This window comes from Cebus imitator, unplaced genomic scaffold (genome assembly GCF_001604975.1).
Source record: "Cebus imitator isolate Cc_AM_T3 unplaced genomic scaffold, Cebus_imitator-1.0 Scaffold270, whole genome shotgun sequence".
Lineage (NCBI taxonomy): Eukaryota > Metazoa > Chordata > Mammalia > Primates > Cebidae > Cebus > Cebus imitator.
Window position 1 is genome coordinate 1,251,491 of NW_016107585.1, and position 13,462 is coordinate 1,264,952.

General features: G+C 36.7%; 1 long non-coding RNA gene across 1 annotated transcript in view; it reads right to left on the reverse strand.

Annotated features, from left to right (window-relative positions):
- Window positions 1-6,289: 6,289 nt before the first annotated feature.
- Window positions 6,290-13,462, reverse strand: part of LOC108284117 — a 34,353-nt gene continuing 27,180 nt past the window's right edge. The window contains exon 2 of the long non-coding RNA XR_001817081.1: window positions 6,290-6,576. This is a non-coding gene — a long non-coding RNA (uncharacterized LOC108284117). The remainder of the gene's footprint in view (window positions 6,577-13,462) is intronic.

Genomic DNA, 13,462 nt, shown 5'->3' on the forward strand with positions numbered 1-13,462 from the left:
CAGCCTGACCCACATGGTGAAAACCCATTTCTACTAAAAAATAAATAAATAAATACAAAATTAGCCAGGTGTGATGGCACATGCCTGTAATTCCAGTTACTTGGGTGGCTGAGGCAGGAGAATCACTTGTACCCAGGAGGTAGAGGTTGCAGTGAACCAAGATCGTGCCATTGAACTCCAGCCTGGACAACAAGAGTGAAAATGCATCTAAGTAAATAAATAATAAAATAATGTGCACATAGTTGTAAATTACATATTAAAAAGGAGAAACACAAAAGATAAGAATATATTTTAAGAAAAAGCTAACCAACCTGTTGGAAGAATCACTATGGGAAGTATATATGAGCATTCCCCTTGCAGCTTATGAATTTACTGCCTCGGGTCCAAGTTCATTCTTTTCATAGACCGAGTGTTTAAATTATTCTTCCTTTGCCAGGTGGCATGATGTTCAGCTTTGTCAGTAGATGGCGACAGAGAAACGTCTCAAGAAAAAAGTATTCCTCCAGTTCTGCGGCACAGGTGAATGAATGCTTCTGCACCAGCCTGCTGTGTTTGTTTTATTTTTAATGGAAATTTTTAAGATCCCCACCTCTTAATAGAAAAAAAAAATGCCACAAAGATACCTTTGAAATTCAAAGCGAGAAGAAGAAAGAGAACAAGATAAGAAAAAAAAAAAAAAACATAAAAATAAGCCCATTGGGATAAAAGCAAGAGTAAGGGAAATGTGAGCATTACTCTACAAAGCAGGACGCATTTTGCAATTTGGAAAGTAGTAGGGTTTTCCCACATGATACCAACTCAGCCTTTCAGGCCAATGAGGGACTACTAAAAATAAGACAGAAATATAAATCAACACACACCCACCTGAACAGATCAGTGTGAAATCTTGGAGTAAATGAAATTACCAGACTCAAGAATGATTTGTCTGTGAATATTGCAACATGGCAGAGTCCGTGTCTGTTTCAATTCATACACCTAGACCCAAACACGTGTTTATTATCTGCTTTGGATCTCTTATCTATCCATCTATCCATATACACATCAAGATAAGTGACCTGACCCTCCAAATCCCCAGTAGACTACATTAGTATGTAGGAATGCTGGCATATGGAAGCCAAAGGTAGATGTTGTACCTGGCTCAAAATGCCTTCTCCACCCACCTCCACCATTCCTGATTCACCCGAAATTTCTAGTACTAAAAATTTAATGACTGGATTAGGAAAAAAAAAAAAAAAAAACGCACTAATATGGATGTCAGTTGTTAAAAGTTCTCTCTTTGTCTGCTTAACAATATGTCCTGAGGATTGCACCATATAAGTTCATACAGATTTTCCTTGTTGTTTTTCTTACACCTGCATGGTACTGCATTGTGTGTATGTATTAATACTATAGTTTCTTCAAACACTCTTCTATATTTGCGTATTTAGTAAGTTACCAGTATTTTGTGATTGCAAATCATGTTGCAATAAGCAATCTTGCAAATACGTGTCTTCAGGCTAAAGTGGAATTGCTGAACCAAAGAATAAATCTATATATGGTTTTGTTAAGTATTTCCAAATTTCCTTTTAAATGGCTGTAGCATTTCACATTATGAAAATACCTATTTTTGGCCAGGCACAGTGGCTCATGTCTGTAATCTTAGCACTTTTGGAGGCCAAGGCCGAAGGATCACTTGAGCCCAGGAGTTCAAGACTAGCCTGAGCAACATACTGAGACCCCCTTTTCTACAAAAAAATTTTAAATTAGCCAGGCATGGTGGTATGAGCCTGTAGTCCCAACTACTTGGGAGGCTGAGGCAAGGGGATCACTTGAGCCTGAGAGGTTGAAGCTACAATGAACCATGATCACGCCACTTCACTCCAGTCTGGATGACAATGTGAGACTCTGTCATGATTTAAAAAANAAAAAAAAAAAAAAAAAAAAAAAAAAAACTATTTTTCCACAGTCTGACCAAGAAATTGTATTGTTAAGCTTTTGAATTTTTGCCAATTTAAACAGACATGCTGCATAGATTTCCAGAAATAGCATGGAGATCTGTCTATAGTAGTGGATAAATTTTTAAAGGTAGAAATCATTTGCTTTTTGGACAGATGTGTACAATTATTAAGAGCATCTATCTTCAAATGTTTTCTTATTTGGCACTCATCAGAGGTAACATCTCTCACACAGCCAATAAAGCTGTCTGGCCAGTGGATGTCACTCAAGTGCTACTTTAAAAGTTAAATTCTAGTACATCTGTTTCTATATTTTAGTACAATAACTCTCTTTTAAAATCTACTTGATGTGTTCATTAGATAAATGAGGCAAAAGATTCCTAGGGTTAAGTCCTGTTTTATTTTTTTACTAACCTGGCTTTGTAAAGCTAAAGTCCTTTTGTAAAAGCCCATTACTAATATGGTTAACAAGAAGGAGCTTTTTGAAAGGATAAAGAAAACCAATTCAGCATGTTCTGATTTAAACAAAGTGTGTGATGGTTTTGATCTGATAACTAAAATTATCTAAATTAGGAACAAAATTCATGGCAATGAGGACTAAACCACAATCATGTGGCTCTTTTGATATATGTAAATATTAACAGCTGGTCATTTTTATCCTTTGATGAAATGTCCTACACAGACCCAGAGAACAAGAGAAAGGCTCTACCTACACTTCTGCGGACCCCTCTCTAGCCAAGGGCAATGTCATTTCACTTAGAACAGTCTCCAATCATGAAATGCAAATATCTTAGCTAAGCTCTTACAGTCTTTCTCCTAATACTACTTTCAAAAAATGAGCTTTAAAAGAATTCTGAAAGCATTGATGCATTAAGAGAAAAAATTGTGAGGGCCAGACAATACTTAATTAGTTCATGAATTAAAGGACAGAAAATCTAAGGTATTAAACTGTACATCTTTAATTTTCATTAGTTTATTTCAAAAAGGAGGCAATTTTCAAATCAGAAAGAAAGCCTAAGTTCACAGATTATAGCTGTTATTTGTCATTATTATCACTCATGACATTTGTTATTAAAATTAAATATCATATAAATAATATTTTTAAATAGGTGTTTTAACAGTAGAGTCTCAGCAGAAAAACATTAGGATACATCAAAAAAAGTTTTAAGAGTCTTAACAAAAACCACGAAAGTTTAATTGAGAATAACTGAACTTCCCATTCTGGACTAAGTTCAATATTTATTAAACATGAGCATGACTAATAAAACTGATGACAAAATATATACATTAAGTCATTATATCAACAGTTAAATTTATCCTTATGATACCCTTGCCAGGGGTGGCTAAGAAATTCTATCCATTCTAAATTTTTCTCTCTGCACTGCGGAAGTTCTGCCACATGTTACTACCCATTGACACAGGCCTGTGTGGGTTGTACAGCCCTCATTCCAGTTGTAAGATGGCCCTGAGTTCTTGGTTATGCTCTTCTTCCAAGGTCACCTCAAGTGCAGTCTTCACAAGGAAGTTCCTGGAAGTCCCTCTTCCTTACAATGTGCTTGCTAAATGTTTGTTTCTAATTGCTTATAACCATATGACTGATCTGTTGACGTGTTTGTGAGACCCTGTGGCTACTGTTTGTTTCTAACTTGAGCATTTTACATTTCCTGGCATTGTCTCTCCATTATACAGGGAAGGATAAGTTTTTTCTGTGAATATTAGACTGTTTTTTAAAGGGAAGAATAAATTGTATGGATAGTAGAGGCTTGGAAGAGTTACCACATCATTTCCTTCCATTTCACTGAGTCTTCCTAGCAATCTTGAACGTAGGAGTTGCCCAGATAAATCACTCATAATTATTTGAGAGGAATAATATTTTGCCTAGAATTTTGATAATTTTTCAAACCTGGAATTGAAAATCTGTTAAGATTTCCTAAAAGACCCATTGCCATTATAATCTGTTGCCACATTGCAATTATTATATATGTTCCATATATATATTTGTATAGTAAATGTACTTAGTAGTAGTGAACACTATTATCATCTACTGATCTGGTTTTCTTCATTATAGTTTTGCTTTCTCTAGATTTTCACATAAGTGAATTCATAGAATATGTAGTCTTGTGTGGTTGTCTTCTTTCACTTAGCAAAAATCATTTGAAATTCATCAATGAATTTCATAATGAATCTTGTATACACCAGTAGTTTATTTGTTTTTATTGTTGAGTAGGATTTCACTTACTGGGTATAGAACAATTTGTCCATTCACCTGTTGATGAACACTTGAGTTTCTTCCAGTTTGGGCTACTATGAATAATACTGCTGTCTTAGTCCTTTCAGGCTGCTATAATAAAATACCTTAGACTGTAACTGATAAACAGCAACTTATTGCCCAGAGTTCTGGGGACTGTGAAGTTTAAAATCAAAGCACCAGCAGATTCAATATCTAGTGAGGGCTCTTTCTCTGCCTCATAGATGGCACCTTCTTGTGTCCTCACATGACAAAAGGGTGAACAGACTCCCTCCATCCTCTTTTATAAAGGCACTAATCCCATTCATGAGTGCTCCACCCTCATAACCTAATGACCTCCCAAAAGCTACACTTCTTAATACTATTGCATTGGGCAATAGGTTTCAGCATATGAATTCGAGAAGGGATAGCAGACTATAGCATCTGCTAAGGACATTCATGTACAGTCTCCTTGAGAACTTATGTTTTTATTTTTCTTGAGTTAATACCAGTGAATAGGATTACTAAATTGTGTGATTATTTTTCAAGATCGTTTTAGCTATTTGAGGTCTCTTACATTTCCATATGAATTTTAGGATCAACTTGTCAGTTTCTGTAAGTATATGTTTAACTTTTTAAGAAATTGCCAATTGCCATGAAAACTGGCTTTGGCTTTTTGCATTCCCACTAGTTGCTCTATATCCTCATCAATATTATATTATCAGGTTTTAAAATTTTTTATTTTAGCCATTCTAGTATCTCCTGGGAGTTTTACTTTGTATTTCTCCAATGACTAATAATGTTGGTAGTTACAAACCTTCTTTTATTCTCGAGTTTTAGTCATTTGAGTCTTCTTTTTGTTGTTACTGTTGTTGGTCAACCTGGATAAAACTTTGTTAATTTTGTTGTTTCAAGAACCAGCTTTCGGTTTTATTGATTTTCTCTATGGTTTTTCTGTTCCCTATTCCATTTATTTTCATGCCAGCTTTTATTATTTCCCTCGTTCTTCTTGCTTTGGGTTTTATTTCCTGAAGATTTATTTCCTGAGGTATAAAATTAGGTTATTGATAAAGTATTTTTTTTTCTTTTTAAACATAGGCATTTAGAGTTATAAATTTTCCTCCAAGCATTGCTTTAGTTGCATCATATAAATGTTAGTATTCTGTTTTGTTTTTATTTATTTCAAAACATTTCCTAATTTCCCTTGTGACTTATTATTTGACCCATTTGTTATTTAGAAATGTTTTAATTTCCATATATTTATGAATTTCCTAAATTTTCTTCCGTTATTTCTGATCAGCAGACATACTCTATATGATTTAAATCCTTTTCAATTCATTGAGGCTTTCCTTGTGTCCTACCATATGGTCTGTTCTAGAGAATGTTCCATGTGTACTTGAGAAGAATGAGTATTCTGCTGTTGTTGGGTAGAGTACTGAATAGTTATCTGTTAGGTCTCTTTGATTTACACTTTTGAGAGATTTTCAAGTCTTCTCATCCTTCTTGATTTTATGCCTAGCTCTTCTATCCATTATTGCAAGTAGGGTACTAAAGAATCCAATTACATTATTGAATTATTTATCTCTCCCTTTATTTCTGTCAGTGACTCATACTACCATTCCAGAAGCCTCATCTTCTATTCTTGAAGATTTTATGTTTATAATTTTAATGAAGGTCCAATTAACCTATTTTTTTCTTTTATTGTTTCTGTTTTCTTATCTAAGACAGTCTTTCCTAACTTAAGGTCACGAAATTCTCCCTTGTGCTTTGTAAGTTTTACGATTTTAGCTTCTATATTTAATTGTATGTTCTAGTTAACTTTGTAGATGGTGTGACTAAGGGTCAAGGTTAGCTTTTTTTTAGACACCCAATTCCCCCTGTATCATTTGTTAGAGATACAATCTTTTCTCCCTCTGAATTGCCTTAGTACAAATGTAAAAAATTTATTGAAAATACATTTATGGGTCTACTTCTAGGCTCTCTATTGTATCCATAGGTCTTTGTGTATATCCTTATGCTAATACCACATTGTCTTAATTAATGTAGCTTTTTTGTCCATCTCAAAATTAGGTATATAAATTCTCCCACTTTGTTCTTCCTCAAAAACTGTTTTGAATATTCTATATCCTTTGTCATGTCATATATATTTTTTTAGAATAAGCTCTTTAAATTCTACAGAGGAGGTTTACAGTATATGAATATCATTAAATTCAAATTGAAATTACAGATGAGGTGGCTGAAATAATTAACTTGGAACCAAGCCTCCATCCTTTATGTAAGGTTCTGTATGTGGACTGAGTAAGAATGAACAATCATAGTATTGTGGTATAGTGGAGGAAAAAAATCTGAAGTCCTTTCTTGGTAATTGGTTCTGACATACCATCATTTAATGTCCCTGAGTCTTGATTTCTGCCACTGTAAAATAGAATTCATGATTTTATTCATTGTTTTCTGGTTACAAATGATCCCAAAATTTAGTGGTTTTAAATAATAACCAATTGAGACTATGTAGAGGAAAAGCACTGTACCACTTGGTGAGCCTTGTGAAAACATAGGGATTATGGAATTTCAAGACCAGCCCGGCCACATGGCAAAACTCCATCTCTACTAAAAATACAAAAATTAGCCAGGCATCATGGTACATGCCTGTAATCCCAAATTTTTGGGAAGCTGAGGCAGGAAAATCTTTTGAACCCAGGGGGGGCGGAGCTTGCAGTGAGCTGAGATCATGCCATTACACTCCCGCCTGGGTGACAAAAACAAGTAAGTAACACTTTCCCTTATTCACTTGAGTTCCAAGACAGAGGAGCCAAGAGAGATGGAGATCAAATTGATAGACTAAGGCATTACACTAAATGTGCTTATGGGCAGAAAAGACTTACACAGCAGGCCTAAGCTGCTATCCTTGAAAAGACAAGCTTGCAAGGCTGGCGTTTGTCTAGCATCTGGAAATTCAGATTTTGGGAGGATTCCCTCCATTAGTAGATAAGAGTGGCTCACTGTGCCTGAACCATTTGTACAAATAATATGGTTTATGCTGACCACCTGCTTTCCTTCTGGGAGCCTGAAATTTGGGTATGTGCTAGATAGAAAGTGCTATGTCATCACCCTCAGTGAAAACCCTGGGCATGAGTCTCTAATGAGCTTCTCTGGTTGGCAGCATTTCATACATATTGTCAGCTTGTTGCTGGGGGAGTTAAAGGTGTCCTGTGTGACTCAGCTAGGAAAGGACCCTTAGAAGCTTGTACCTTGTTTCCTCCGGACTTCAGTTGATGTGCCTTTTTCCTTCGCTGCTTTTGCTGTGTATCCTTTCTCAGTCATAAATCATAATCCTGAGTATGACTTATGCTGAGTCCTATGAGTCCTCCTAGAGAATCACTGAACCTGGGAGTGGCCTTGGAGACTGTGACACAGCCTGCTAACATTCTCCCTAAAATAAACCAACCCCAAAGAGCAGACCTCCTTCTGTTGAGGTTATTTAAAGAGAAATTGCCTTTGTCATACTTTTCACTTATTTTTGAAAACAAACATAAACCTACATACAATATCTTAAGAACAATAGCAAGAAACACATTGGCGAGTCAAAGAAAGGCAATAAAATGTGTACCTTTGGCCCATGCAGATTTTGTTTTTCCATGATTCTGGGCTTTCCAGACACACACAAGGTGAATACAATAAATGTTCATAAATTAATACACATTTGGCACATGTAAAATAAACATGGTATATTTTCCAACATTTTTCATATTTTTTTTCTTAAATGTTTACTAAAATACTCTTAAATTAGCATTAGGGAATTTTGGTGGTTATTTTAATCATGCTTTCAACTACCTCACAATTGAACTAGGTGCATTTTTGTCCAAACTTGCTCTAACACCGTCTAAAAATAAATATTCATCATTCATTACTACGGACTCATAATTATAAATAATCTTGCCCTGTTAAAAAATTACTTAGAATTTAGACTCTCTTATTTTGATTTATATTGAAGTATTTCTTGAATTAGTCAAATTCTGCCACCCTAGTTGTAACTACCCTGGTGAAACAAGCATGAGGCAGACATTCCACATAAAACTAAAAAGACTTCAAGGGAATTATGCTGAGTGGAAAAAAGAAAAGTCGATCTCAAAAGGTTACAGACTATGTGATTCCATTTACATAGCATTCTTGAAATAACAAAGTTATAAAGATGGAAAACAGATTCGTGGTTGCTGGAGTTGGGGATGGGGAGAAGAAAGTGGGCATAAAAAATAAACAGAATATGATTATTAATCAGGAGTGTATAAAAATGAAATTCTATATATCATTTATTTTCAGAATATTTATCTTTATACATTTGATTTTTTTCATTTTCAGCCACATACAGTTTTCACTTTGAAGGTGACCTTGCTGAGTGGAAAATATAATATCTTTAATACATGAATTAAATCTAAGATGATGTTCAAATGGACTGCAGGTAACTGTTTATGTCAATAATAAATACAGTAGATTACTTTTAAAACCCATACTTTGGACTTTTTATTACAGATGCAATTGCTGACTTACCATAAATCAATGTGCTTAAAGTGCCATATGATGTCAAATATTTAGCTTAACAACAGAAACTATAAAACATGTTTTACAGGTGCTACAAAACCCTGGGGCTTGAGGTCCTGCTTTTTTGCATTACTCTGATCCATCAAGTTCCCTGGAAATTCTAGATACTCAATACACTTGGGAATTGAAAATTGGCTTTCAGAATTTTACTCATTTAGGTTATTATGACCTCCAGGACAGCATCCTCTGTTTCCTAACGTGAGGAGAGCACAAGGAGAGAAGTACAGGCTAGTATAGGACCAACAGAGAGTTTAAAAACTTTATAACCTTTCTAATTCTCTTCTGTCAATAACCCATCCTGCTGCATCTGGTCTTCCACCCACCCCACAACAACAAAAAAAATGGGTCCCTTTAAGACCTGAAAAGAAGCTAATTGATAAGGCAAGATAGTAGTCGTTGTTTATCTTAAAATATTTGTCTCTCATATGGAAACATTCATCCCACAAACCGACTTACTGCTCTGAGTTAAGCACTGTTCTGTGGTTCAGAAATGGACGACACAGGATAGAGGCAATGAGGACATAAAGATGGAGAGAAGTGGGCAGATGTGAGGGGCCTGTAGGAGATGGAGGCAATCATATAAGATGATGGAAAAGGATGAGAAAAAGAGAGGAGGCAAAGATAACACCCAGGTTCTTGGCGTGACAGCTGAATAGATGGTGTTGCTGTTTCCTGAGATGGAGTATGGAGAAGAGCCAGGGGCAGGGAGAAAGGGCAGATACATTGAATTTGAGATATCAGTGGGTCTTCCAAGTGGAAATTTCCAGTAGCAATTCGTTATATGGATCTGGAGCTCAAGACTAAAAGGTAAATTTAAAAAGTTAATTGTGCTAAACATGACTGGGTTCTTACCACAAATCGTATCATTCCAAAATATGACTTTCTTGCTACCAAAACTACTATAGAGGATTAAAATACCATAAACTAATTTTCCCAGTCCTTGCAGCCAGGACATGTGACCTTATTCTGAGAAAACGGCATCAGAGAAGTCTGATAAGGAGGTTTTGAAATGCTTTCCTTCCTGAGGGAAAGAACTGTGAGAAGGAAAGTACTTTTTTTTCCATCTCGGACATAGTTGTGTGAAGTGTGATGCCTGGAGTTATGACAGCCATCTTGCAACCATGAGAAGATAAGGCTGTGGATGAACACCAGCATACCAAGAATGTTTGCATTAAAAGATGAAAAGAGCCTGGGTCTTGAATATCATCACTGAACACTTCACCAGTTCTCAAATGGCCCTGTCTCTGAACTCTTGTCATGTGAGATTACTAATATCCTCATTATTTAAACTACATTAGTAGTTGGATTTCTTGTCACATGCAGCTGAAAATATCCTAGCTAATACATCAACAAATAAATGAGTAAAAAATAAAATTTTTAATTAAAAAGAAAAATTGAGCTCTATACATATTGTATGCACGTACCAAAAATATCACTTGTACTCTGTAAATATATACAATTGTTATGGATCCATTTTTTAAACATACAAATTTGAACTCTTTTTTTCCTTTTTATGTTTCTGCCAGCAGGAAGTCCAAATCTGAGCACTTTTTGTGTTTATATGCATCTGCTTTTTAAATGACCTGATTAAACCTTTTGAGAAACAATAAAAAGAAATGAGTAAATAGAAAATGGAAGTAGAGGGAATAAACCTTGGAAAAGAGATCCAAGAGACTGAATGTAACTAGAAATGGCAGGAGAGACAAAAGATATATTCTGAGGAGAAACCAAAAAGGTGACAGCAAACATGCCAAAACAGGTGAAGGTGATATTCCATAGGAGGTGGGTAAGGGTAAGCTAGAAGGAGTTGGGTAGATTAGCTTTAGAAACACATTAGTAAAAATTCCTCCTCTAAAATCAAAAAGAGGCAGGGCATGGTGGCTCATGCTTGTAATCCCAGCACTTTGGGAGGCCAAGGTGAGTAGATCATTTGAGGTCAGGAGTTCGAGACCAGTCTGGCCAACATGGTGAAACCCCCTCTGTGCTAAAAATACAAAAATTAGCCAGGCATGGTAATACTTGCCTGTAATCCCAGCTACTCGGGAGACTGAGGCACAAGAATCACTTGAACCTGGGAGGCGGAGGTTGCAGTGAGCCAAGGCGGTGCCAGTACAGGCTAGTCTGGGTGACAGAGTGAGACCTTGTCTCAATAAATAAATAAAATCAAAAGGAAAGCTAGGAAGAGGAAAGATGATAGAATAGGTATCAGATAATACCAATTACTTTTACTAAAATCATCCAAAGGATTTCAGAAAAGTAGCAATTAAATAGTGAGGCTTAATTTTGACTTCAGAATGTCAATAGCATGGCTTCTTCTCAAAGGATAGAAGTATCTTTTTTTTTTATTTTTATTTATTTATTTATTTATTTATTTATTTATATATTTTTGGGACGGAGTTTCGCTCTTGTTACCCAGGCTGGAGTGCAATGGCGCGATCTCGGCTCACCGCAACCTCCGCCTCCTGGGTTCAGGCAATTCTCCTGCCTCAGCCTCCTGAGTAGCTGGGATTACAGGCACGCACCACCATGCCCAGCTAATTTTTTGTATTTTTAGTAGAGACAGGGTTTCACCGTGTTGACCAGGATGGTCTCGATCTCTTGACCTCGTGATCCACCCGCCTCGGCCTCCCAAAGTGCTGGGATTACAGGCTTGAGCCACCGCGCCCGGCCCTAGGATCGAAGTATCTGTAAGTGTAATCAAATTGATAAACTTGGATACATTTGGAGCCAAGGAAGTTTTACTATACGTATTTAGAATAACTGACATTATTTCTCTTTTCCGTTGTTGAAAATGCAGCCCCTTCTATTATAAAACCATGTATCTCATAGATCCCTTCAAATAATGTGATTCTCCATGTCTATTTATCTCTATTCTTCCTTCCAGCCCATTCATTTCTAAGCTTAAACCATCTACTGTTCTGTACACTTGGAGAATCTGTTACTTTTCCTCTTCAGTTGATAGAAGCCAGAACTAAAGGAAGCCAGAGATTAGCACTGAAGAAATGGAAGCAAACAGTAATGAAGTCTATTCTATTTTACTCCTTAGTGTAAAACAACAAATATTTTATCAATCAAAAAAAAGGTAAGAAAAAAGGAATAAACCCAAATGTATTCATAGAAATAAACCCAAATGTATTAGTCATTAGTATAAATTAACTAAATAACCCAAGTAAAAAGCCAAGACTATAATACTGGATAAAAATATATGTTGCTTACAACAGCCACACTTTAAACATAAGAAATAGATTGAATATGGGACGACAGAAAAATAGTCAACATGTAAATGTTCACCACAACGGAGCTGAGGTAGCTATCCTAATATCAGACAGAGTCCCGGGATTGTAAGGCAAGAAGTGTTCCCAGACATAAAGAGGGGTACTTTATTATGATCAGGACTCAGTCCAACAGAAAGATATCACAGTCCTAAATCCTAACACACTCAATAACATAGCTTCAAAATTCAAAAAGTAAGAAAATGAGAGATCTAAATTCCACTGAGGTTGGGAAGCCAAGGCGGGTGGATCACTTGAGGTCAGGAGTTTGAGACCAGCCTGGCCAACATGGTGAAATCCGTCTCTACTAAAATTACAAAAAAACAAAAATTAGCTGGGCTTGGTGGCGCATGACTGTAATCCCAGCTTGTCAGGAGGCTGAAGCAGGAGAATCACTTGAACCTGGGAGGCAGAGGTTGCAGTGAGCTGAGATCGTGCTGCTGCACTCCAGCCTGGCCAGCAGAGCAACACTCCATCTCAAAAATAAATAAATAAATTCCACTGAGAGAAGTCACTGATAGAATTCAAGACAAGTCTAAAGAGTGAAACCCTATTAATTCTGAACTCACTATCACACAGCTCCTGATGTGTGAATCCTGATTGGAGTTAAGTTGTCTCAGGGACTCAAACAGGGGCACAAGTTTGATGGTTAGCCTTGCCTGGACCACCAGATCTCTTGCTCAGTGAGATCTCTAGAAAACATCTCCAGCACTTCAATTAAAGCATTATGTGTATATTATATCCTTAAGTAAGAAATGGTACAGCCCACCTGCATTTTTCTAAATGAATTCCAATCAGGGTCAGCAGGACACTAGGGCCCTTTCCTAGACTTGGGATCGACCAGCTCCTGTTCTTGTCAAAAAATAAACATATCTGGCAGTTGCATCTTGGAACCCAGCAGCTCAATGGTCCTCATCAGACACTTAGAACAGCAAAGTGCTCCAGGATTATAGTCCAAAGGGTCATAAATATGTAGAAAATTTTTAAACACTGGTTTCCTCCCCAGCAAGAAGCACATCACTCAGTTCTGCTCTGTCATCAGTAATGTCTACCCCAAGGACTTCTGTTTCAAGAGGACCAATTCTCTTTCTCTATTCTGTCTGCACAGCAGGCCAGTGCCTGCCCCCACAACACTCACTGCCCACTCTCAAATCTCAGGCCATAATCTCTGCATTAGAATCACTTTCTTTAGAAACAGATCACTCTAGGCTGGGTGCAGTGGCTCACACCTGTAAGCCCAGAACTTTGGGAGGCCGAGATGGGTGGATCACAATGTCAGGCGTTTGAGACCAGCCTGGCCAACATGGTGAAACCCCATCTCTACTAAAAAAAAAAAAATACAAAAAAATTAGCTGAGCATGGTGGTGTGCACCTGTAATCCCAGCTACTCAGGAGGCCGAGGCAGGAGAATCTATTGAAAACCTGGGAGGCGG